The sequence below is a fragment of the Anopheles gambiae genome, chromosome 3 (assembly GCF_943734735.2).
Source record: "Anopheles gambiae chromosome 3, idAnoGambNW_F1_1, whole genome shotgun sequence".
NCBI classification, from domain to species: domain Eukaryota; kingdom Metazoa; phylum Arthropoda; class Insecta; order Diptera; family Culicidae; genus Anopheles; species Anopheles gambiae.
Window position 1 is genome coordinate 86,529,494 of NC_064602.1, and position 26,284 is coordinate 86,555,777.

The 26,284-nt window shown below is 40.4% G+C and overlaps 1 long non-coding RNA gene and 2 other non-coding genes across 4 annotated transcripts in view; all 3 read left to right on the top strand.

Annotated features, from left to right (window-relative positions):
• The window catches only part of LOC133393785 (uncharacterized), a 344,205-nt gene that overhangs the window by 213,724 nt on the left and 104,197 nt on the right, over positions 1-26,284 (top strand). The gene's annotated exons all lie outside the window — the stretch shown is intronic.
• Positions 9,938-10,009, top strand: Trnaq-cug (transfer RNA glutamine (anticodon CUG)). The gene has a single exon. It is a non-coding gene; the product is annotated as a tRNA-Gln (tRNA).
• Positions 13,141-13,212, top strand: Trnaq-cug (transfer RNA glutamine (anticodon CUG)). Its single transcript has one exon. It is a non-coding gene; the product is annotated as a tRNA-Gln (tRNA).

Consider the following 26,284-nt stretch of genomic DNA (forward strand, 5'->3'; position numbering starts at 1 on the left):
TGTAGTGCTCCCTGTGTGATTGGAGGGGGAGAATTGATAGAATCGATCAGATCAGCTTCCGGGCACTGAAGGATGGCTATTGGATTGATTCGACACTGTCTTAACGAACGTACTGCTTCCTTCTTTTCTTTTTGATTCCCGTTATTGTTGTTGTATCTGATGCCTCCAGGAATTCAGGGAAGAGCAATGGATAATATACGACGCTCGTTTACCGGCTCGTTACAGGCTCACATGTTCACCAAAGTGCCTCCGGGGGAGCGTTGGAACAGGATGCGATTGGAAGGTTAATCGTGCCATGTTTGCCGTAGTTATCTATGCGCTTTTCTCTCCACCCCAGGACGCAAGCATATTCACAATCCACAATGGGTAAGGGAGAATGGGGAGAGATATAGGTCTTTGTTTTATCTTGACAATCCGCACTCTAGCGATATGGTTCAGGCGGACAATAGAGGGAAAGAAGTGAAGACTTTTTTCCTGTGTATTTTTCAAGAGCAAACGCACATATAAGAAGGTACCGCAAGGAATCGGTACTCGACCAAGGATGCCGTCCTTCTTGAGCTGTAGTACCGTGTTTGTTTCTCTTTCTCAGTGTCTGCAATGAACAGCAAGGAAGGACCTTTCTACTGATGTTCCCATTCTTACCGCTCATAGCATCAGCAATCGGGAGGGTCGCACAAAGACCTGCCCCGAAGTAGTGCGAGCACAATAAGAGGATCATGTGCCGGTGCCTCCGCACCCGAGTGTGTACCGTATGCGTTTTGTCGAAGGGGACATAAATTTACCTTCAGGTGTAATTTGTCGCTCGTTGCGAAGATAAAACCCAAACACCACAACAATTGCGAATATCGCCGATGTGTCCCCGGTGGTAGGGGTACTTTCTTTTTTTTCTATTCTGCTCTGTTCTGCTTCTCCGTCCCCGAGGGTTGTGGCGCACCTGGAATACGCAGAGTCCTTGCAGGTTCCAGAAGACGCAAAAGAATCCCGCTTTATGAGCACAATTAGATGAAAGCGAACCGGTGAATGGCCTTTCTAGAGTGAGCGGCACACCCGTCCTTACGATCCCGGTGAACCGTGTCCTCTCGGGGTTTGAGTGGCATGATCCGCAGCAGCAACAGCAGCAGCAGCATCAGGGAAAGCATGCAAGGTCAGAGAAGTGCAATTTATTTGCACGAATATTTAGAGCTTATGGCCTGTCAACGTGCTCGCATTGTTGAACGATACTTTATGTATATGTGCATTACTTTTGTGGTGTTTTGTTCGTTGAGGTTTGAAATGAAAACGGTGAAGGATACAAATTTATGTGCTTTTTTCTTGACGGATTCAATCTCAGGTTTTTCAGAGACCAACCCCGACCCGGGTGCTAATCGTCCTTTTTAGCGAACAATGGCGCACGTAAATAGTTTACATAGGAGCTAGGGAAATCCATCCTTTAATGGTTTATCCGGGGTTGGTCTCTTCGGTAGCGCTCTATTCAAATATTGAACCAGCTGTTTGTACTTGGTGTGTGAAATTAGCTGAAGCGAAATAGGAAAGAGGAAACCTTCTTTCCAATCAGCAGTTTAGCAATTATCGTTACAATCAGAAGTTACGATCCGGATGTGGATAAGCGCTATTAAAAGAATGACCGACTGTGAATAGGAACGGTTAACTTTTATTTCCTCGTTTTGGTTTTTGTTATTATTATGGCAAACATTGATATGTGGCATTGTTGGTTTGAAATCCAAATAAACTATGATTTTTCATTTCTAGTCAGAAAATGGTAGTTTTTTTCCTTTTTAAGGTTTGAGTGAAAAGTGCAAGAAATGATTTTCCGGGATTAACTAGACCCTTGGAAGACTTTGGTTGTATGAGTTGAGACTCGTGTTGAAATAAAAATACCTCGAAAACGTATTAAATTGTCTCATCATGGCCGGTAAAGGATATTGACCGAACCCAGCCGACTCCGATTCCCGTCGACTCCCATCGACTCCGGTTGATTCTGACTCCGGCGGACTCCGGACGACACCGACTCCAATTCTGAACGACTCAAACTCAAGATGACTCCGGATGACTCCGATTCTGGATGACTTAGACTTAGACTTCGACTACGGTTGCCTCTAACTCTGACTCCGACTTCGCACGACTCCGAAGGACTCCGGATGATTCCGAAGAGCTCCAGATAATGCTGGTCGAATCTATCATCCGGAGTCGGTTGTAAAAATTTTAAAGTAGAATCGGAGTTCTCTCCGAGTTTTTGATTTTGATTAAGCTCGTTTGATAGTTTTTTAGGTTCTAGTTTGAAAGAGTAAATATGACGAAATCGATCTCAATCAATGGTTCAATGGGATCTTGTCTTCAACCATCACTTAGGATCAAAACTTACTGCTTACTGTGAACTTCTTTGATATCTCTGAACATTTCCTGGAGTGGATTGAACATTTCCTTCAAAATGTCTTTACACCTTGAAACTATCATAACTTTTAATAGTATGTATTTAAATATCGCTTAATTCATACTAACTTAATCATGTAAACCATTACCAACTGTTCTTTAGAACGCTATCAATTTGTCTTCCAATAAATTATCTGTTCTAATCTATTCTCCGCGTAAACCGTCACGCTATTTTCACTACCAAAAGAAGTCTTCCCAAATGGGAAGCAAAAGAGAGAAAAGAAAGCACGATACACACACCGCGCGCGTAATTATTAAATTTAAATGCAACAATTTCCTGTGCCGTACACGCACGTTTGCATAAATAGTCCGGGGATTCGGGACGGCTTAAAGTAAAACGGTTTTATTATACCCCGTGCTCGACCCTGCTCGATCATCGTTAACGATCATCGTACACGGATCGTGCTGCCAGAGTCTGGTAATGAGAGTCCAAAAAAGAAACAGTGGAAATAAAATTAAATTTAACGGATGTGCGTGCAACGGGTGAACGGCTTGTGCCGAAAAACGAAAAAAAAAAATCATACAAAACAAAATCACCGCAAAATGGCCATTCGAGTCAAAGCGTATGGCGGCCGTAGGGCTTCATTTAAATTAATATCTTTACGCTCCGCGATCCGGCTTTCCTCCCTGGATGGGTACGCGGACTGCATCTGCTTCTTGTTGTCTCACGCGTACACTCGGCCCGGTGTGTGTTGTTTACTCCCGTTTCCATCAGTAGGTAATGGGGTGATAGAGTAAGGATGTTGGGTTTTGTTGTTGGCGCTTTTTTTTTGTACTTTCTTTCTCTTCCCACTGCTCTCCCGCTTTGAATATAAACAGAATGAAAAATAGGCAAAACATGAAACGAAAACTGCACTTCACAGACCAAAATCTGCCCGCAAACAAACAGACACAGAAATACTGGCGTTATAGCATTCATCCCGTTGAGCAGGAATCTGAAAAACCAACCCCATACGGAGGAAATTTATAAAAATGCACAAAAAGGGCCACTCCGATGTGCCCAGCAAACGAAAAAGAGCATTACAACAGCAGCACCACCAAACGGGAGACAATAAGTGCGATGCACGAGGGGATGCAAGGGATGATGAGGGGGGGGGGGGGAAGAAAGATACTAGGTGGTACAACACAACACCATTCGACAAACAAGCAATAATGAAAGGGAACCCCGTGTGTCTCGCCGTGGCCATATTTCCATGCACCACCGGCAAAACATAAATCCGTCTCACATGGTGTGCAGCCAGCGAACCGAAAATGCATCAAGTGACTTGAAATATTTATAGATCCTTTCGCTCCGCCGAACACACACCCCGCCATCGTTTCCGTCCTTCGCGGTACTCTCCTCCAAAATGTGTGCGTAAATATTTTTGGAAATTTATGAAAGGAAACCATCATTCTCGTCATCATCAGCATCAGCATGGCGCGGTGGGCCACGGCGGTTTGATCATATACTGCACACGCAGTGCAGTATGTTCAGTTGCCGGATCTTATTTATATCGAAAAATGTAGCCACCCAGCAGCGAGACTAGGGTTTGGGTCGTATAGTTTTATTTATTGCACAAGGGAAGAAACAGGGAAAGGATGTCAGTATGATGGGTGATGATCGTTTCCTTTCGATTTGCTGTAATTGTGCTTGTCGCTTCCGATGGGTTTGCTGACAAACGGGAAATCGTCAAGGGAGCTGGAAGGTGTGATTCGATGTGTTTTCGGGCATGTGTGTTCGGATTGGACGGATCGATACCACCAGATTGGATGTTCGGGATTGGAATTTCGGGTAAAAATCAGCGCAGAGTGCTCTTTCTTTTACAGTAATATATAGTTTTTAAAGATTCTACATTGCCTAAATTGATTTCTAGTAGTGTGCGTCACATGTACATTCTTGTTAGATGTGCAAGAGTTTTGTTGATATGTTTGCAATAGTTTTGTTTGTTTGTTTTTTTTTTTTTAATTTGTGATTATTTATGCATCATTATTCTTTTACTTGTTGTATATTTAGATATTTATGTGTAGAGGTGAGCTTATTCAAGTATATGAATGTTTTTGTTTAATTTGTTTGGTTTATTTGGTTTTTTATTGTTTTAAACAAAATTTTTTGCATTAGGTAGAATATTTTAAGGAGTTATTTGACTAGATAATTCTATTTTTATTCCACATACCGATATCAACTTTTATGTAATAAAAGCAATTTTCAAAACTGTATGTTTAACAGTTATCAAACTCATCAAATCCGCAAAATGTAGACTGCCATGTGACTTTGATATAATTCAGGGAATTAAAAAAGTGTTCAAAATGTGTTATTATCGCCGAAATACCCTGTAATAATGATATCAAATGCCCTCAGTTCATTCTAATGCTAATTTTTTCAAGCGATATTAATTCAGGAAGCATAATGTCCCCAATTCCTGTCAAGGATTTCCCTTTCTCATCCTTTTTATAAATTTGTATTTCTATTGTAAGAAAAAAACATAAGCTAAATCAGCATAATTTAAACGGCAGGCACTCAAACTCACACACACATTTTCCATTTCCAAACCTCTCTACCATCGTCAATTCAATGCTACAAGCGGTAGCTGACTACAACCAGGCTGGAACAATCGAGCAAACAAATGAGCACGTTTCTGGTCACGTACGAACGATTTCAGGTGAATTAATGTGTTGCCACTTTATTCTACGGGCATGAAAATGCATGCAGCCCATTGTGGTTGTCTTCTTTGTTGCTTTGTCTCTTCTTGTGTCGCGTTGCTCCACGTTAGGAGAAATCATCTGTTAAGGTTGAAGCATAATCTTCGCATGTGCGGGAAGAATGCGTGCGCCAAACAAAGAACACTGCGGGCAACAACATTATCAGGCGGTTGTTTGAAATTTATAATCATGCGTTGGAATACCCATGGTGGAAGAGAACGTGATGAAAGTGTGAGGCTTGGGGCACCGGGGTATGATGGGTGCGGAGAGGAGGAAGGAGCGACTGCAAACTTGTTCTGATCCTTCCAAAGTATCGGTAGACTAATCCCCAAATAAACAGTGCATATCATTCCAATTTGCTATACGGGTTCGGGGCCAATACATGGTAGTTCTAGCTAAACCCAGCCCATGAGTTGCCCTTTCCTTGGAAAACGTATCGCAGTCCTATCCGCTGGTGGTATTTAATTTAGTTTCTACCAGGCATTATTCGATTTCTGGCAAACTGGTTTTACTGCAAAAGCGATCAGAAATGAATCCTTTTGATGTATCATCCCTCCAGGGCACACAGGGAGGGTTTCTTGGGAAATGTTGTGCGGGAAGAATTCTTAGTAGTGACCCTTTTTTGGGGTTCAAACTATTCTGCAGACAGAAGATGTTTTAGGATCGAATTATTAAGTCATTATGATTTGTGTACCAAACGTTTTCACTAAGGGGTAGTGTATCCATCCCAATTTCTTGGTTTTAAGACATTGTCTTCAGCTGAAGTTGGAAAACTTCTCCAGCAATTTAGTGCCTTGAAATTTTGCTAATACTGGACGATGCAGGATCATCAGTAAAGGTAGAGAGTAATATATATTAAGTCCTATATGCATAACCTTAATCTCATAATCACGTTGAATACTAAGGGAATGGAAACAAAGGAAACCCAAACACCGATTACGCACCAATTTGGTGTAGAATCAATCGAGCCTAGGGTAGAGGGATTTCCCTGTATTTGTGTTTTTTTGTTTCCGTTTGTGTAGAGGGAAAAGTGTGAGAATGAATAACAATTATTCAGCTCCCCATTGCCAAGCTGACCGCGAACTAATTAGAGAAGTTTATCATTCCCGGGTGTTCTATTCTTATGCTGATTCCGCTCCACAACCTGCTGGGGAAACGCACACAAGCGGCCCTGTGCGAAGCGAGAGAATGGAGCGCGCACTGTGCATGAATTATGCTCGGCTCCGGTGTGAGGGTGTAGAGGCTGCGACCACAGTAAGGAATAAATTATATCGCGCAATCCAGTCTCGCATCTAATTACCCAATCCGGCACCGCACACGGCGATGGTGTTTCCCGCTTCTCGCTCCGATTGCCGTTTGGCTGCTTTGTTTTTTTTTTCTCTCTCTATCTGATATCCATCCATCGGAACTTGTGGGCAAAACCTTTGCAGCATAAACATGCATAAAATACCTTTTGACGGATCATCTCACCGACTGCCCCGTGCACACTGCACCCCGAGGGCAGTTCCCTTTTAGAGACACACTCACCCTATGGCGGGTTGTTTTACAAAACCTGCTAAACTCACCATCGTTCTCTATCCGAGGGTTTTGTGTTGAGGATATGGAAATGGAGAAAAAGTCGCCACCCAACGTCAAATTAATTTCCGTTCCAAATGGTTGCTGCTACCGGCACCGGGTGCAGCTTTGCAATTTGAAACATATTTAAACTTTTTTGTTTATGGAATGTAACGTTCTCGTTTACAGAACAAGGAAAAAAACAACAATGAAACTTGTCATTGGAAACCGTGGTACTCGTAATGCAGTTAAAGTTCTCGCAAGTTGGGAGACACCAAAAGTGCACATTCGGCCAAGTGTGAAGCCCAAAAAAGTGAAACCAAAACCCGAAAAGAATGTTAATTTTTTTCGGTGTGTATGCACAGTAGTGAAAGGCCGTTGTGTTTGCAGCGCAACTATCGTATGGGAAGGAATGCACCGGTCTTACATTAGCTGTCTGGTGGTACCACACACCGGTAGTACCGCCAGCTGATCGATCGACGGTTGATGTGTGTTGGTTAGTTACAAGAAGGAGATAACTGCGAATGCGGCATCTGACTGCATTTAAACACAGCACAATAGAGCATCAACATCATCAACAACTCGTGCCGGGTGAAGCAACACCGAACGGCTATTAGCATATGTTGTGTGCATGTCTTTCTTTCTTGTACGCTGGAGGCGTATGCTATCTTACACGTTTAAAGTAAATAGGAATTAGCTTTCGTTCTTTTTACTCAGCCGCAGGTTTTAGAGAATATGAGTTTACGTTAAGTCAAATACTTTTGTGTGGCTTAATGTACACTTTTGTCGTTTTTTTATTGAATAACATAAAAACATGCTTATTTTTAATTATTTCTTTCCCTATCGGAGGACTCAATTATTAATGAACCAGTTAAAGATATATTTTTTCTATTTGTTTTTAATCTTCTGATTAATATAAGTTATTCGTTCGGCAGTTAGAACAATGTTGAAGTGAATTTTAAATTGATGATGTCAATGATATGCTTTTTTATGCCTGAATTTTTTAAATTAAATGTTACAAATCACGAAAAAAGAAAACTTATAACTTATAAAAATAACTATACAGTGTGAGTAAGTGAAAGTACAAACATGTGGAAAATATGAAAAGTATGTATAAAAAAACAACGAGCATTAAACAATAGCACAGAAATAATCAAACAAAGTTATGATTTAAAAAAAATATTTAAAAATTGCATGAAACTAGCAAAAGATGCATAAAATTTAAAAAAAACTCGAGCGATAAAAGTATTAATTTATAACTTGAAAAGGAAACATTGATGTTAAAAGATAAATTGGCATCATTAGACAACTTGAATGCAATTGTAAATCTTTTTTTTAGAATTATTTCTAGGAAGATGATCTTTGAGTTTCTTTACGAACAATAAATTAACACTTACTTTCTCCAAATTTTACTTTTCCTTTTCCGCCTCCCTCACGTGAATGGGTGACAACATCTATTTATAGCCGAAAGGTCCAATAATTGTTGATGCGCTTTACATTTGTTCCTTATCTCTGCTTGATATGGGAGTCGTTATTACATCAGCGACACGGCAAGCCAGTTGGACTCATGCAGGCGAGCAGCGCTTATCAGTCGACCATATTTGCCCATTCAGTTCAGCTCAAACATGCATGAATGCATCCTCCTCTTACGGGGTGGGGGTCACTTGGCTCCTTACACCACCGTCCAACATACACGTACAACTTTCACAAACACTGTAAAGCAATTCCCGGTACCGGAGATTGAATTCCGACCCCGGTAAAATAAACAGCCGATGCAACCGATGCTCGTTCCCAGAACGCCGCCATGCCAATGCTCTGTTCGGGTTGGGTTATGTTGGTTTTACACTCCATTCCCGTGTTCTCCATCACTTCAGCATGAAGGGTCCGACCCCATGCTCCTCTTCCTTCGTTCCACCTTCACTCTTTCGTTCTCGCTTGCCAGTGCCGGGGCCGTTTGTGTTATGTATGTTAGTATGTTTTGGAAAATGCAATGCGTGAAGCGAACCGTGGCCACCCATTTCGTCGTGTGAAACAATTGTGTCCGGCTGTGCAAAGGGAATAAATGCGTTCATGTTTGTGTTCGAGCGCCCCTTCGACCGCAGTTCCCTTGCTTTTACTGAGAGAAGGTGTACGCGCGTTTGTGCAGCAGGAACTGCGAAGCCAGGAAAGATGGTTGAACATGCATGGTTGACGAGTGTTTGTGTGTGTGCATCGCGACAAAATGCAACCCTCCCGAAAATACCTTCAATACACATTGGTTTTTGGGGGACCCGGGAGCGTTTTGCAAGTGTGTTCCATCGCTGGGGGAGTTGGATGTGCAAAAGCTGGAAACATGAAGAAGATTCTTTACGGTTTGCTAGAGTTTTGCCAAAAAAAAACTGAAAAAACAAAGAGGAGCCCAAGAGAAACACCGAAACGGGTGGACACAGACACAAAAAACGGGTTTTCTTTTGTGCAAACTTAGCCGTGTGTGACGCCGCTAGTTGGTCCGGATCCTAGTGAAAAATTTGGGAAACGGAGGGCATTTTGGAATGGTAGCTACCAACGCAGACCGGACTGTATTTTTTTTTTTTTTTTGAGGAGGGTATCATTTCAAAGGGCAGTAGCGTAATGCTACTATTGCTACTCTAGAAAGCTTCAAATTCCTTTAGCACAGCAAAGGTTTACACCTATATTAGGTTCACTTTCGATTTTTTCAGCCGATCTTGTAAAATATTCTTCTGTCACATTTTTTAATGCTGAAGCATTCGAAAATACGTGTTAGAATCAATGAAACAAATCAATTACAGACAAATTCAATCACTATGTAAAATTAAATTGCTGTTAAATTACACTGATGTCAAGATCAAAAAGATTTCACCAACAGAAAAAAGCTGTTATAATATATAAAAAGAGTAAATTGGAAAAATTGGTAATCAAGCATCTGCTTTGCTGTAACTTAAACGTATTAAAAAGGTACGTTATACACATTTTATAATAAATGTTATGTTATTTTCTGCACTAATTGATGAATTATTAAAAATTTTAAGGATGAAAAACCCAATGATCTAGACGAGATGTATATTTTGATATATGAAAACCAGAAACAATTTTCTTAAAATTAAACTTTTATAGTGTTTTTCTAAATAACATACCAGATTTTTACGAATTTCTATTATCAATACCAAAGAAATCGTTATCAGCGAAGATTTGAACTGACATGAAAGAATCTTTTCGCTTACTACCGATTGGCAGTGGTGTTCAAATAGCAAAACTGCCTTTCATTCATCACCGAGGTTCCATGGTGTAATGGTTAGCACTTTGGACTCTGAATCCAACGATCCGAGTTCAAATCTCGGTGGAACCTGCCTCAGATCGACGAATCAATGGGGTGAGAGAGGCGCTTTCTCCTCCTGTTTTTATTCGTTGCCTTACCTTTCGAAGTATATTTAAATCTGTGGATCTTATTAAAATTGAATACTAATTACAACAATTACTACAACATACGACAATCATTAGGTGGACAGACCAGGACAAAAAATAGGTAGGGGGCCAGGAATAATTCACTTCATTGTTTCATCGAGAAAATACAAAGCAGTAAATTTCTGGTTGTCTAAAAATAATGATGAAGACTATAAATCAATTTTTAATGCACCTTGTATAGCAAAATGAAATTCCATAAAAACAAACTATAATATACGCATTATAACAGATATAGACTTTACAGAAAATATTCGTTACCGGAAAAACGGAGAATTCGCACACTTATGAAAGAAAAAAATGTGTCCGTAAATTGGGTAGACATTGAGTAATTACCCCTGACCTGACCACAACCCCCCACCGGCTCATCTGCTGCTTCCTGCTCTCCATGGCGTATTTTACTCCTCACAAAATTGGATTTTTGATGTTTCGATTTGCGCTCGCTCTGTTCGTCGGTTTTGTATCAAACGTTCCGTTTTGTTTGCACTGGCAACATTGTTGCCCAGCACTTTGTACCATTCGCAAAAATTGCATTGACGAGTGGCCTACCCCCTTGCTGCTTGCCAATGCTCCCCCACCGGTGCTGCATGCATCCCAACTGCATCGATGTTTGGTTAGGAAGAAACGGAACGGAGATGAAGAGCCACGAACAACCTACACTGGGATGAGTTGTTTGATAAGAGGAAACACAGCACGCAATACAATGTAGCAATGGAGAAGAGCAAGGAACAACCCCCCTCCCCCTCAAACAAAAAAACAGTTGTTAACGTGTCCTGCTACCTCTCCGCCCTGGGTGGTGGGATCCATATGCATATACCCTTCCATGTTTTATTTCATTTTCGTTTTGCGAAAACGTTTTACTTTTATTCTAGCTCGGTGAGTGTGTGTGTTTATTATTTGTCTTTTGGATGCCGGACTCTCGAGTACATTGTGCAGTTTTTCTGTCGGATGTGTGTGTGTGTGTGCTTTTCGGTGACGAAAAGTGCATCGAAAACCTTTTTAACTTGGTGGTGGATCGCCTTTTTTTTGGCTTGTTTTTGCTTTCGGTCGAGCGAATCTGCCCTGGCAGTCGCCGGGCGGGAGGGCGAGATGAGGCAGACAAACATGTTGAAAGCCCCCCGGTTATGTGTTCTCTCCCCATTTGTCCAACTCTTCACGCTTGCACAGAATGCTTAATGCTGCTCGGGATGCACTTTGTTCTCTGTCAATTTTGGGGACGGTTTTTTGTGTGCCTTGTTCAAAGTGTATTTGCAATGCTGCACAGTGGGAAAAATAATTTTATAATTATTATGATGCTTTTTTTCTGGCTCAACAAGAGCTTTAATGTGGTGCAAATGGGTAAAAAAAAACAAGATAAAAAATGTATCAAATAAACAATGAATCCATCATCATCATCATCGAGCTATTAAAAATCATTGTCGGTTTAAGTCCACATATAAGTACACAAAAAAATGCTGTAGTTTAAGGACTTTTAAATATATTTGAAAATAAATTTCTGAATTCTAGATCAAAGGTAAGAAAAGAATAAATAATTTAGAAAGTTACATCGTTCCATTCGTATTTTTACCCATTATCTCATTCGTGCCAGTATTGTAGCTTGCTTTAAATTATATACCTTTGTTCCCTACCCTTTCCATACTACACACTCTCTCGCACACACACTGAAACATTTACAGAGAAAGAAGTTAAAAGCGACAAAAAAGTCCTGCATCTATGCGTTAAGAGTGGATGCAAAACCGAGACAGGAACCAAAAAAGAGCATAAGCGCAAGCCACACAGCCAAAACCACAAACTCACACTGCTCATATGCAAATGGAACAACGAGGTTTGGTAAAGCATTATTAGCTCATATGCATCACGTCACAGCACAAAAACAAAACGAAAGCAATAATATGCCCTGTCCCGAATATGCCGGCTAAAGAACCGACAGCCGACTGGATTCGGGTGCCGCTGCTACGGTTGGGCTACGTAATGCAATTTGTTTGCCGTTTGCCTTTCCCTCAGCTACCGTAAAGGGGTGAAGGGGGGCCTGTCGGTTCCCTTATTTGGATGGGAGTACTTGTAAAAATTCACAAATAAAAGGAAACTTCTCACATGGAACACGAAACAAGGAAGATGATAAAAACAGTCAGAACTGTTTTGCAGCTTTGCAATGTGCATACGTACACGCAAAACAATTATTCTTATTTTTGTTCGTTGCTATGGCTTTTACCATTACAAATGCACCCCGTACCACTGAACTGTGTGTTAATGCAACGGTAATTAATCGGTGATGCACCGGCATGGAGGCAAGGCAACAAGTTTTGTTCCGCAATAATCGTAAAGTGCAGTTAATGCAGTGAAGGACTCCCTGCGGGTTGATAATGATGAAGATTATTATTTTTATTGTTGTTGTGCCCGTGTTATCACCGTTACGATTACGATCGGTTCTCTGATCGGCCGATGCAAATTTGAACCGTGCAAGGGTGCTTTCCTTTCCAACAGAAATACTTTCATTTGTTTCATCTTTTTTCCTATCATTTAATGCAAACGTTCACTTTCAAATAAAACATTGCTCTTCGTGTGTTAGGGTGATGTCCACTGTACCCGCTAGCAACTGTTTCCGCGTCCATTCAGAAATACCCTCCCTGTTGGCGAACTTGGCTTCGGTGAAACCGAGAGTATGTTATTGCAAGGACTGCTCAGATGAATGTCTGTCCTGCCAAACATCATCATTCCACTCTCGCTCTCACACTCTGCGCTCACCGGTTCTCTCATCCATTCGCTATTTTCGTTTGATTTTGAACTCCCTACCCTCACCCACCACCCCGTTAGGGGGTGGGGGTGGGATTGAATTTGTTTTCTTTCAAAAATAGTTTTGAGAAACAAACAGGTGAAAGGGGGCACGATTTGCTGAACGGATCCGTTCACTAGGCCGTGCAGGTCTGTGCTCTCGTGTTCGGTTTGCTGCTCGTTCGGTCGGTCTAGGTGGGTTTGCAAACGGAACCTTTTCCGTACCGTGTAGCTCAACGTCAACCGGGTTCCATGGTGTAATGGTTAGCACTTTGGACTCTGAATCCAACGATCCGAGTTCAAATCTCGGTGGAACCTTCAAGCTATATCTGCTTTTTTGAAAAGAAAATAGAAAAGTTTATTTATCATTGTTGTTAGATCGTAAAACAAACATTTGAAGATCAATAATTAACACGACTTTTATATTGGTTTCATAAAATACAACGAACAAATTTATTTAAAAAAAATAGTGGCTAAACTTTAAAGTATAATTTAAAATGTTTATTTAAAAGATGACGAGAAAACACTTATTTCATCTTTTGATAGTTTTTAATGAATCTAAAGAAACAACAGAACGTTTTGAAATGTTGCTTCAAATGCTTTTAATTGTAATAAAAAGGTTTGCTTCGAGTATCACCCTTCTAAAATCATTTTAAATTGTACTGAGTTTTAAATTCTGAAGAATATTGATGTTGATGAAGCTACTCTCTTTGGAGTGTAAACGAATACGAATCCTTTTAGATAGAAGTTACCTCACTTTTCATAACCAATGCATTCCCTTTTTGCCTTGCAATCTAACCGCCATCATTTTCCAGCGCTAACATTACGCCAACCATCCAGCATTTCAATTTTTAGCCACATCTCATATCATTAGCGGCCGTAAGTGATTACATGCTTGCTCCTTCCCGTGCGCCGCTTCCCCTGGTACGTACCGGAGCTGCATCTTAACGTGCTGCCACGATCATCGTCCCTCTATTTCCCTGCATTCGGCCATTTAAGCTGCAAACGTGGCTGCTCACGCCCTCACCTTTGTACCTGTGGTCTAAGAGCATAGCATTTTTTCTCGTATTTTCCCTTGTGCTTTTTCCCTTATTAACGTCTTGTTTCTACTTTGTAGAGAGCCCCCTACCCCCCCCCCCCCCTTACTGCAAATGGACACGCGTCGGACGTGACCGTTGAGTTTTTCGCTCGCACAATCCCGCACAAACCACACGACTGCGATGCCGAACTCGTCCCCGGTACAGGGCGGCGGGATGGAAAATTGTTGGGTTGGATAGTGTGGAAAATTTTGCATTGCTTCTTCCTACTCCCCCCACCCACCTAAGCCATTGTCCTTCCCACTGCTGCTCACGGTGCGGCAAGCAAGCGGAGCACCCGAAAGCCAAACCGATTATTGTCCGTGGCATAATGACAATAATCGGCAAACAATAAATTATCGCAAATTACCAAACGCACTCACCCGGGGGCACACCGAGGAAAAGGAGGAGATGGTTGGCAGTTTTGTTATGCATGGAGGAAAAATGGCCGGGCGAGAGGAAATGCCGGCTACGAAACGTAACTGCACAAGAAAGACAAACGTAAATTGTAAATGCGATCCACAGCGTGTCCCCGTGGTTGGGTGAGATGTTGCTGAAACGTCTCCTTTGCAGTCTCGTTCCAGCAATTGGTGAGGCTACAACAATGTTTTCCGCTGTCCGCTGTTTACGGTGCCCAAAAGGTAATGCTGGTAGAACGGGGTGCATCGGATGCATAATTGGTGGATTCAGCTGGATGTGCCATTTTGCCTATGCAGTTAGTCACGCTCGCTTGTTTGGCACATCGTTTTCGTCGAGCTACGTGGCGTAGTGGTACGTTTGTGGGCAACAAAAGTTGGCGTTTTTTTACATATTTGTGGTGCGCCAATATTTTGCCCAATATGTATTCCACTGTAAAGAATGTAACATTTAATTCGCCCATCTTCCGGTTACGGTCTGGTGGGCAAGCGGGTCATAAATTTACACAGTCACAGTTTTGCGAGGAAAAATGCATTTTGGTTTTTGAAGAGAACACTTTTCGGAAAGATTTCCGCTTCCCATTTATTACCAGAAAGGGCGGGCCGGCCGGCCAGCAGGCCTGCTTTCCGGGTTGCCAACCGGGGTTTGCCGCAGGATGTGTAACTTCGTACGCCGCTGAGTCGGGCGGTCTGTAACGGGCCTACCTCCCGTGGATCGATTGTGTGGCCCATAATTCATAATGCTGACAATTTCCGGTGGACGTAACGATTCAGTTCCGGGCGAAAGGATGCTGTCGTAGAGAGGCGTTTTCTTTTTGTTTTTTGCTTCGCCATCAATAGATCCACACATGTGTGATTCATTGTTTCATAAATGGTACTTCCGGGGGGTTAAGGGATAGCTTTTAGTAGGATGCTCTCTCGAGAACGTAACACATGAACTAAAACGCAATAAAACTATTGCATAGAATTTAAGTAATACAAAATGAAACAAAAAACCCACCTTGACCTTAGTAAAACTCTCCTTTCATCCATCATCAAATCGCCAATTTAGCTTAAGCAGCTTATGTATTGGGTCCTGCTTAAGAACAGGCTTTATTTGCCTGACGCATTAGTTTGATAATATCATAGTTCCTGATAGGATTAAAACAAAACTCAATCCGCATCTTTATGTCCCATTGTAAACAGCTTTTATTCTTTATATTTCACTTGTAAACAAAGCATCATTGTTGAAATAGACTACCGTTTTAATTCACATTACAAACAGCTTCAAACTTCGGACATTCATCATGCTTTTTATTGCTTCATGTTGACCAGATGTACTAGAGTCATTTAAAAATGTGTTCGATCTTTAATAGGCTCTGATGTAACAACAAATTAGATGTCGGTCAGTAGGCATATTAGGCATATCATATTAGTAGGCTCCAAAGCAGATGCATTGAAGAAATTTGGAATCTTTTCCAAAGTAAGTTGTGAACGGAAGAGCAACAGTGTTTTATCAGAATATTCACAATGTATTAATTTTGACAAAAAAAGACCTGTTTACAGTAGTTGTCACTAAGTTTTGAGTCTAAATCGCCTGTTTTTATCACTAAGGCACCAAATTTTTGACAACGTGTCACAATTTCTGCCTCCAAAACATACATTTTTGATATTTCGCATCATTTTTTCCCCTCAAAGGCATGCATTTTTGACTGTGAGTATATCGTTTTATTTACAAAAACTAACTTTTGGTCAGAAACTGTTCCAAAATTATTAAATTTAAGATAGGCAGTTCATAATATAATTGATAGAATTTGAAGTATAACGATTTTATGTCAATTTTGGATTTTTTTTTGCGGTGTGGAATCGTTAGAATGTATTTTAAGGTAATAACAATGTCTAAAGAGTTTATTAAATTTCATCATATTTTTCACAAACAAAATAAAACAGTCAAATTACACGTTTTTAAGTGTTTTTTTATTGTAAAATTACAGTAATCATGAATATTCTCAAACACCTTGTGAATTTCTCATGATTCCTTCAAGAGCCGAAAACCGATGTCTTCGAGGCAAAAATTGATGCACACTGTGGGAAACTAATGTATAGGATCGGAAGACACCGGCACTTAGAATTGAGCATGCGGACATTACAATTAGTTTTAAAACTAAAATTTTGTAATGTGAGAGTGGAGATTATTGTCAAATTTTGAGAACATCCGAATTTTAAATCAGAACGACCGCAATATGAAACATGAGCTCGAATCTGTCTAATATTAATCAAAACATTTTTGCAATTTTATGATCTTTTTCACTGTTCCGAGTAAACATAACATATATCTTTTTTTTCTCAAAATGAGAAGGTTTTTGTTAGTAAAGTAAACTACACAGAGGTTTGGTGGATTACATTTTAATTAGTAAGAAAATTTTACATGCTAAAAATGTCTTAAATGTCCGTATATCGAAGCAATACGATACATTAATTGAAAATGGCTTTTATTATTTAAGTTTTATTTGTAAGCAATGCGTCATTATTGAACTAAACGGCATTGATTTAATAGGTGCATAATCTCACTATATATAAAATCGAAAATCGCCACAATGACGTGAGAGTAAACATTCAGCGAGAGAGAGAGAGAAAGCGGTGAGAGCAGAGCTCTCTTAGCAACGCGCGTTGCTGCGAAAGGACTTGCTCCATGCCACACTGCCAGCCTGCGGGTAATGAGGGCAATGGTTACTTAGATTTTTTGTTAACACAAATCGATTTGAAAACACATGGTATTGGATATAATGATTATTTTTTAAGTTGCAAATCAGCCACCTGATGATAATGTGTCCCATCTCATACCCCTTCCCATTATGAATCAAGATATTCAAGGCAATATTTAAAAAAACATGTTTGAAAACTATGCAAAATAGCTTAATTGTGAAATAATTGATATTCCAATTCATTCCATCATTAATAAAGCCAACCATACTCATTATTGGTGCTTAAGCACCTCGAATACTACACCGGTGCTTAAGCACCTCGAATACTACACCGGTGCTTAAGCACCTCGAATACACCGTCGTCATCGGCAGATAAGTGTGGTACAGAATATCCTGTAAAACGGGTTGCAAGGACGTCGAACATGTACACTCCCTCAAATCTTCTTCTATTTGGCGTAACGTCCTATGCGGACATGCCGGCCTGTATAGACTTTCGAGACTTAATTCATTACCACGTAGCCGGATAGTCAATCCTTGCTACGGGGGGCTGGTGCGCGGGCTTGAACCCATGACGGGCATGTTATTGAGTCGTTCGAGTTGACGTCCACGTACCACGGGATCGCCCCAAATCTACTACTCCCTCAAATCTACTACTCCGCATTATTGGCTGAATCAGGAAAAGGAAAACGCATGACAATAAGAAGCAGATGTAAGCGAGAGACCCTAAGCAGCCATATGCTAAAAAACCTTGATGAAATTTCGAGCGAGGAAGCGGCGGGAGTATTGATGGCTTGAAAATTAAAATTGAATTTGTAACGATATGCTCGCGGGTGGGAAGAACTACTTATTTCAGGATGTCCTTCCGGAACAAAGCACTAAAGCGAGAGATGGTTCATTGCGCAACATGGCTGCAACATACTGCGCGTTAGGTGAGACAATCGTGCGCACTGCATTTAGCCGGATAAGCATAAACTGCAGAATGATCCACAATGAAACTATGCTTACTGTAGCGTGCCCAAGAGGGCTGAATTGATTCTGACTGTATCTATCAAGAGTGATGACGATATCTACCATGTGATGCTATCACCGTACTATGGTGTTGATTAGGAACAACCACGTTATAATTAAGGACAAGTCAAATTGGAAGCAAAATCTGAAGATGTGGGGCGGCAAGAGTAAATAAAGTAGTTTGCAAGTAAACGCGAATTTAGTTAATTGATTTGGGAAGGCTATAACAATGTTGAACCATTCTTTTCTATAACAGTATAGATCGGAATATTAGAACTACACCGTTGAAATAGTTATGTGAGGGAATATGTTCACTGTTGAAATTTGATATTTTGCACAACAACAACAATAGTCTCATGCACAAATACCAATTCCATTTAATACTTCAAAACCAGACTAGATGATAAAATAAAATATTGATGGAGTTTTTGGAAATGACCCTCATGAAATTTAATAACGATAAAATTTACATTAACGTTGTTGTAAGCATCGATTACATATTACCTAACGAAGAAAACATAAGTAGAAAAAAGAGTAGAAATGAAATTCGAACCACGTGCGATATCATATTTTTGTAGATCAATTTTACATTTATGGGCACAAAAAACACAAAATGGATTGAAACAGAAGTGAACATTTCAAAAATATTATGTTTTTAAGTAAGCAATTGGGATTGGATCTAAACATGTTGTATATGTATTAGCGGCACCCTAATTTTTTAATCCACTGCACATCAATACGTTATTCAATCAACACGTTGTTGAGGTTACTACTTAGCTATGCTTTCCATAAAATCACACCGATAACTAAAAAATAAAAATAAACAAATTATACATTTGTGTCATCAGAGGCATGGAACGTATCAGTTCGATTGAAAATAAGTAGGAATGCAGCTACTGAACTTTCTGTTTTATCAAAATGGCCACAAAACTCGCCAATCATGATTATCATTGTTATTACTTATAAGTGTAAGTAAATAAGATTCATTGGTACTTTACGTGCGTAACAAATAACCTTATTTTTGAACACCAGTTAAAAAAATATCAAAATTGCGTGACTTGGTTTTTTATGGTTATTTAAACTTCAAGATTTACATCAGTATGGCTCACAAGTAGCCTCATCGATATTTAACGGTTCTGCAATGTACAGTAAGAACTGTAACAACCAGGAAGTTACAAGGTTAACACAGTTGTAAGAACAAATAAGAACAAATAGGTGTTTGAGTTATGGTTGTTGCCACTGAACGTGTAGAGTTTGAAAATAATTCTTAATTTGAGGACATCCGGTAGATTTTACCGGGCCTTAACTAGTTGCAATAAATGATATAAAAAGTCTTTAAAGTCATTTTAAAACCGCTTTCTCCTACTTAAATGTTTGTTAATAATAAAAACCATTGAAAATAATCAATTCAATCCACTAATAACATTAATGCAATGTACAAAATAAGCAAATGACAATGTATCTTAATCAAAACTGTTTTCTAATGATTATGCACACCTATCACGGCATGTCATTTGCTACAACTAACAGCACACAGCCAAAACAAAAAAGAAACAAACCAATTACATTACTGCAAAAGGAAATGTAACATAAATTGCGAATGAAATTATCTACACCCACGTGCCACGACGCGCACTGCACGCTGTGTGAGCCATTAGGGACGTGTCGATTGAAATGTTCTTTTCAAAAAAGTCTTGAAAAACAAAGCAAATGTGAAAGCGAATGGTGCAGAATGAGTACCGCTTCCCATTAACGCTACTATTATTTGCTTTGTAACTACAATTTGTCATCGCGGTGAGCGTTTCTGTGGCTGTGTGGAAAGCTCGTTGCACCTTTTACCTTTCAAACATGCGCAACATGGCAACTGGGCAACGTTTCTTCACGCATTGGTCACATACGGTGTCATTTGCGCTTTTGTTGTTAAAATTTTCATGCCATAATGCATTCGCTACCTTCACTTCACCACTGATGGGGTCGGGAGAACGAGGACAGCTGACTGGTTGGGCTGTAGGAACTAGCTAACCGGAAATGAATATATTATGCTGGCAATAGAAAAATCTCCCACCTCCCTTGATCCTTCACCACACGGCGCTGTGTCCACCTGCATAACCGGAAGAGGATAGCAGTGAGAGCCTCGTCACCATATTGCACCACCAATCAACCCCGGATCACCCCGTGTGGCGTGTGTGCGTGCCTGTCGGTGGGATACGTGCGTAGGTGCAATAAAATTGAGGACCGAGTCTATTTCACCACGGACACGTTCCGAGCGGGAAGCGATCAGGCGGATAGGCCACCGAAGCACCTGGTTCCTCCTGGTTCCTGGTGATAGACCGAGCTAGAAAGAGAGCGCCCCGAAAGGACCTTCTGTCACGGATGTGCACCGTTCGAACGGCAATTATCATATTTTCACAACATCGACCGATGGCTTTCGTTTCCAAGGAAGGACAAATGCGTGCGCGTATGTTCACCAACAACAAAAAAAAACCATAAATGCCCGTCTGGATGCCTATGTTGGCACTGTTGGAAACATCCCGAGGAAGAGGATGTGTACTGTTCTCTTTGATGTTGGCTGCACGGCACCGAACCGACGGCGGCGCCCTCCCTGTGTCGGAACACCTTTTTTTCTGTTCAGCTCCAGAACATCAGCGAGCAGAAAAAGGCGACAGATGAAACGTGGCAGAACATGCAGGACCAGGTCCGTTTTGCTTCTGACAGCTGAGAAGGACGGATCCTTTCACCCAATGCGTGTGAGTGAGTGTACGTGTATCAGCTGACACACGCGCTCCTGTGGTGTGCGATATCGACAGCTTTTTAAAAATTAAAATCATTTCGACAGATGAACCGGAAATGGACCGCGTAGGATGTGGGATGTAGGGGGTTTTTCTGTTGCTGTTGTTATTGAGGAAGATTGAAATTCATGGGTATGGGTTTGGTTCGTGACGCCGGGAGAGATGAACGATTGGATATAGGGATTGGTAACCGAGCAACAGCGAGAGAATCGTATGGTTTTAGATGGGAATGGTTTGTGATATGAAGCCAAAAACGTTGATCGAATATGATATGAGTGTATGATAGAATCTTGCGTGATGTAATATGTTATATGATGTAAGAATTATCTAAACTGTATGCGAAATTAAATGCGTCTTTTAATTTGAAACCTTTATATTTGCATGGAGTAGTTTTGTATTAATCGTCTCCTCTGGAGTAGATTGTTTACTCGCAATGAATACAGAATATGTGAAGATACAGTTTGAAAAACTAAGTAATCAATAGCTCCAATGAACTACAAAAAAAAAAAACACACACACACGCACAAGTTAATATCAATGGCTAACTTGATAGCTACTGAAAACTGAACTGAATCGGAAGTTTGCATTCTGCATGGGAGAAAGAATGGAATAGAGATAGTTGAAGATACATCATACAATTACACTCAACTAAACACATTTACAATAAACAAAATTGAGCGTAAATATATACATGGTCGCAAAACTCACTGACGCAAATCGATCCAAAACAAATAAAATTGATCTTTCTTTGAATTGTGACAATTGTGCATAGATAACAAAATTACACATTACACTTGTGTTGTCATGAGAAATATTCGCTTTACATTCTGAGCTAAGCTGACTGGACATGTCGGCCAGTCGATCAACAGACTAGAATAATAAATTTCGATCACTGGGGGCCTTCACGATTCTAGTCAGTTTTTTGAAATGGAGTTGGACAGTTAGAGGCTGAAATCATGTAAACCATCCATACAAAACCACACAAAAAAACTAGCCTGCAATTTTCAGTCTAGATTATTCTAGCCACAAAACTAGAATTAGATTCGAGTACCTGCTCGAAAACACGGGTTTGTTTACATTTATCCCAAGGTGCATTAAAGAAATCGGGTGATGGAATCTGGAATCAAAGTGTATGTAGTCCAGGTGGTCTCATAGCTTTTTTTATAACCAATTTTGAACATCACTTTTTGACAGAACGAGTGAAAACTGTTGCTCCAACGAGCTTTCTGGAGGCTTGACGAATACTCAAAACACTCTTACAATCTTCATTCAGAAGCAGAATCGATAAAAATCAGTCTTCAGAATTCATACACCTTGGGATAAGCCCACCTGTATATTATACTTACTTAGATAGCTGCTCGAAAACTGCGATACAATGCAAACAGCTGACAGGATGAAATTTCAGCCTACGAACTACAAACGGAAAGGGCCCCACTGATGGTATTCGCAACTTAACGCCAGACAATGAAAGCAATGATAGTAGATAAATAAAATTACAATGTTGCTAAAAGTTCTATGAGAAAATGTCCAACAATCACTCTTTACTGCGTGAAATTAATGGTGCAGCTAAATATGTGTTCAGCGTAAAGATTGAACATTCAGTCAGATGTTAGATGAATTCTGGTCGTCTCAGATCATCCGATTCCCCCTTTTTTACATTGGCGAGCTACATCGTTTTGCGTCTGCTTAGAATAAATATTTTGATTTCATAAATTGATATATGCTTGTTTTTATTTTCTAGTTGCTTGTCATCCTTGTTTATTTGTTTTTCTTTGATCGTTTGAAAATTATGATATTATAGGGTTTCTCTAGCCAGCTCTATAAGCCAACAAATCAATCCCATAAAATACATTTCAATAATAACAATGGAAACTCGAATGATCTGTTATTGGTTGCTTTGCGTACGTTCGACAAACATTTTACAATGTTTCATTGGGATATTTTGAAGCTTTCCGTGTTGAGTTGGCTAGAGAAATCATGTATATTATACTAACAAAAACGTAATCGAAAACGTAAATGTCAATTCGCTTAACGAAGAATAACAAAAAAAGTTTACTATCAATGTTACAACCATGTGCCCAAAGCATACAATGTCTAGATCCTTCCATACGTCAGGCTGCCCGTTACAACTATCATGTGTCGTATAAATGATGCAAAAGAGTTGAAAACCATCCGTTAATAGAAGGATCCTTCAACCGAAATATGTTGCATAGAGATAATAATAGAAAGGGAGAAAGACAGAAAGTAAGAGCGGGAGATTCAACTTAAAAAAGTCAGCATCATCATCATCACCGTCGTCGACGTCAACATGTTGTGTAGCCTGTCGTGTTATTTTACTCACCGTGCACCTCATCCCAGCCACATTAGATCATCACACTCACGGTAAAGCACGGACAAAACATGTTTGTCTGATTCGCTTCCCTACTCAGAAAAAGGATGTGTAGTGGCGTGCAAAATGGAAAACGAGACACACTGCCCGTGACATGTCGAACCCGGCCGAAGAATGGGCAAGGGAGAATGAAACGGAAGAAAAGAAGAAGAAGAAGAAGATAAAATGCCCAAAAATTCCTCACCAAGGCTTGTTTTTGACTTTTGTGATAAATGGTGCACCGATGACTAGGTTGGAAAATGGAAATGTGCACCAAACGAAAACGATTAAGAGAGAGAGAAAGAGGGATAGAGTATGAAAAGGGAAGAACGATGGGAGGGCGGTTGCAAAAAACCCCTCACGAAGCGTTTTCATAATTTAGATAATCGGTCGAATTTGCTGCCCAACCGGCAATCCATCCATCCGACGTGAAAAGGTTTGGAGTTTTTGTGTCTGGTTTTTTTAACATTTAAAACCCAACGAACAGTTCATGCAAACGTATCCTCCCTGTAAACGCTGTAGAGACTGGAGCTGAGGGCATCCTGCTCTAAACGTTTGCCACCGCTTACTGTGTTACCTCGGCACCAAGACTGATGGAGCGCAATCGAGTTTGCACCCACCACCGTCAGTGTAATGGAACGCTTTTCCACAAGTCAACTGTGGATGGATGGCATGGATCGTTCGTGTTTTTTTTTTGTTCGCCATTTGTTCGTTTGGAATGCTTGTGTAATAGCTGTGCTGCGTTACATTCTCCCGAGAGGGCTTAAGAGTGCTCGTAGTCAAAAAACGTCGAGGTCCGTTGAAAAACGAGCCACCCAGCCCCCGGTCCGTTCGCTATCCTTCCGGATTAGCGTGAAGGCTGCGTCGACTACGAGCTGCAGCATACTTGCGTGTAAAAGCGAGCGATTTTTCCCCTCCTCTACATTTCATTCCGCTTTCAAACCCATCAAATGTAAGCCTTTGCTAAAGGATTATGGTTATCCTTTGGGTGGCAAGGGGTGGGAAAAAATGGCACAGAAAAATAACAAAAAAAGAGAAAAACGTACGAAGGCTTTGAAAACGATGGAAAATGTGTGCTCAAGCTTCATCCACGCGTCAGTAGCGAGGGATATGATAACCAGAAGTGGGTGAAAAAAATGAACGAACACACACACACACCAATCTCCAGTAGCTATTGTAAAATGCTGCACAGTAATGCTGCCCGCTGCCGCGGCAGCTTAGAGGTGGAAAAAATCTCTTCATCTTCATACACGCAGAGAGCAGTAGCCCCCCAAACCGTTTGCATTTGCATTTTGCAATCCGCGTCGTGAAAGGAAACGCAACTAAATAAAAATCATCCTCCGTATGTCACGTTCGAACGCGTGCGGAGCTGGGCGGTGTTTGCTTTTTTGCATTACTGTTACTGTTCTCACTGTGCTTGTGCAGTTTTGTTTGTTTTTTTGCCCAGCTAACTACGCTTGAGATGCACTCCGTGCTACTAGTTAGTTAGCGGGGAAAAATGGCACCGAAGGATAACGCGCGTACTCTGTGCAAATACATGCACTCAATGCTAGACGTTGCTTTATTACGTGCCTAATGGAGAAGGAAGCACCATACAGCGAGCTGCCTGCCTGGTCGGCGAGTAATCACTGCTGGGTTCAGCTATATTAGCGTTGGAGAGAGGATATTAGCTTTTTTGTGTTCTTCATTTTATGAATCTTAATACATCGAAATAACTGAATGCGTAAGAAAAAGTTGTTACATTCTATTTTTCAACTGTTTTATGGCAAAAGGATCACTTGCTGTTTATGGTTCTCGTGGTGCTTAACTATCCTTGATATCAAATGTCTACCAATGAACATACGGTCCAAGGTTTATGATTGATTTAATTCACGCAATGGCTTAAATTTGATGTAGTCAGGAGTCTGACCTGTTTGATGCATATTGCTCCTGTTTGATGCATGCTATTGGTGCATATTGCTCCAGCCTAAATCAAATGATTGACAGATCAAAAAGCAATTCGAGTATGTTAAAGATAAAGTTAAAGAATTGAACGAACATGGTGCCTCTAAAGTCCATCATTTTTATGGTAGATATATCGTTGCAGAATTGGTTTAAAAATTATTTAAGGCTAGTTTCAATTCGAAAGGAATCTCTGGTGCTCTTAGAATTTCTGAAGAATGTACCGCAATCTAAAGATTTGAAGGACATCCCCTCATCTAAACCTATTCTTCAGCGTTCGGCGATATCTTCATAGTTTCAATTGTAAATCTTTAAAGATTCCAATTGCTCGTGTCAGATAAGGGTGTCACTTCCCGTCACATAAAGTTCACTTTAGAACTTCCATGAACATCCTTTGAAATAAAAATATTAAAGATTACTTGCAAAAATACAGCTACGACCTTGCAAGCCTTTGTCAGTTATCCGGAAATTGCACTAAGACGAACGAAGATGTGCGTGCAGGCATCTTCTGAAGACCTCCCTCGATTTTTTTTCAATTCCTCCTCAGTTTTCGCGACAAAATTGTTGGAGTACAAATTTTGCATCATCTTGGTCTAGAAAATTTCGATGGGGCGTGGCTGGGGATATTGGTTCGTGTACAAGGGTGCCGTATCGATATTTAGCCGACATTCGCTTGAAATTAACGCATTGAGTTTTGGCGTTATTGCTGCGATTTCTGCTTCCTAATAGGATTGTTCATGTTCACTAGGTACTAACGTTCATGCAAACGTTCTGGCGGAATATTTTCACCCAGGAAAGGCAAATGCACCTGACAAACAGCTGCTCTCTTTAATTGCACCTGCTATCATTGTGCATATCACATCTATTCAAAAAATAACTTAACTATTGGTTAATCAAGTGTTAGTCCTAGATTGTATTTAAAAACCTTTGTTTTTCAATTCGATGTGTGGAAAACATTGAAATCTCTTGCTCCATGTGATTTTGTTGTGTAGACTGTAAGAGTCTTGCAATATGTTTGAACGTTCTTTAGCATTTGTGCCATATTAAATTTGAAACATTCTGATATAATAAAATCTGAAATTGCGTCCAAAAGTCCATATCCATACGT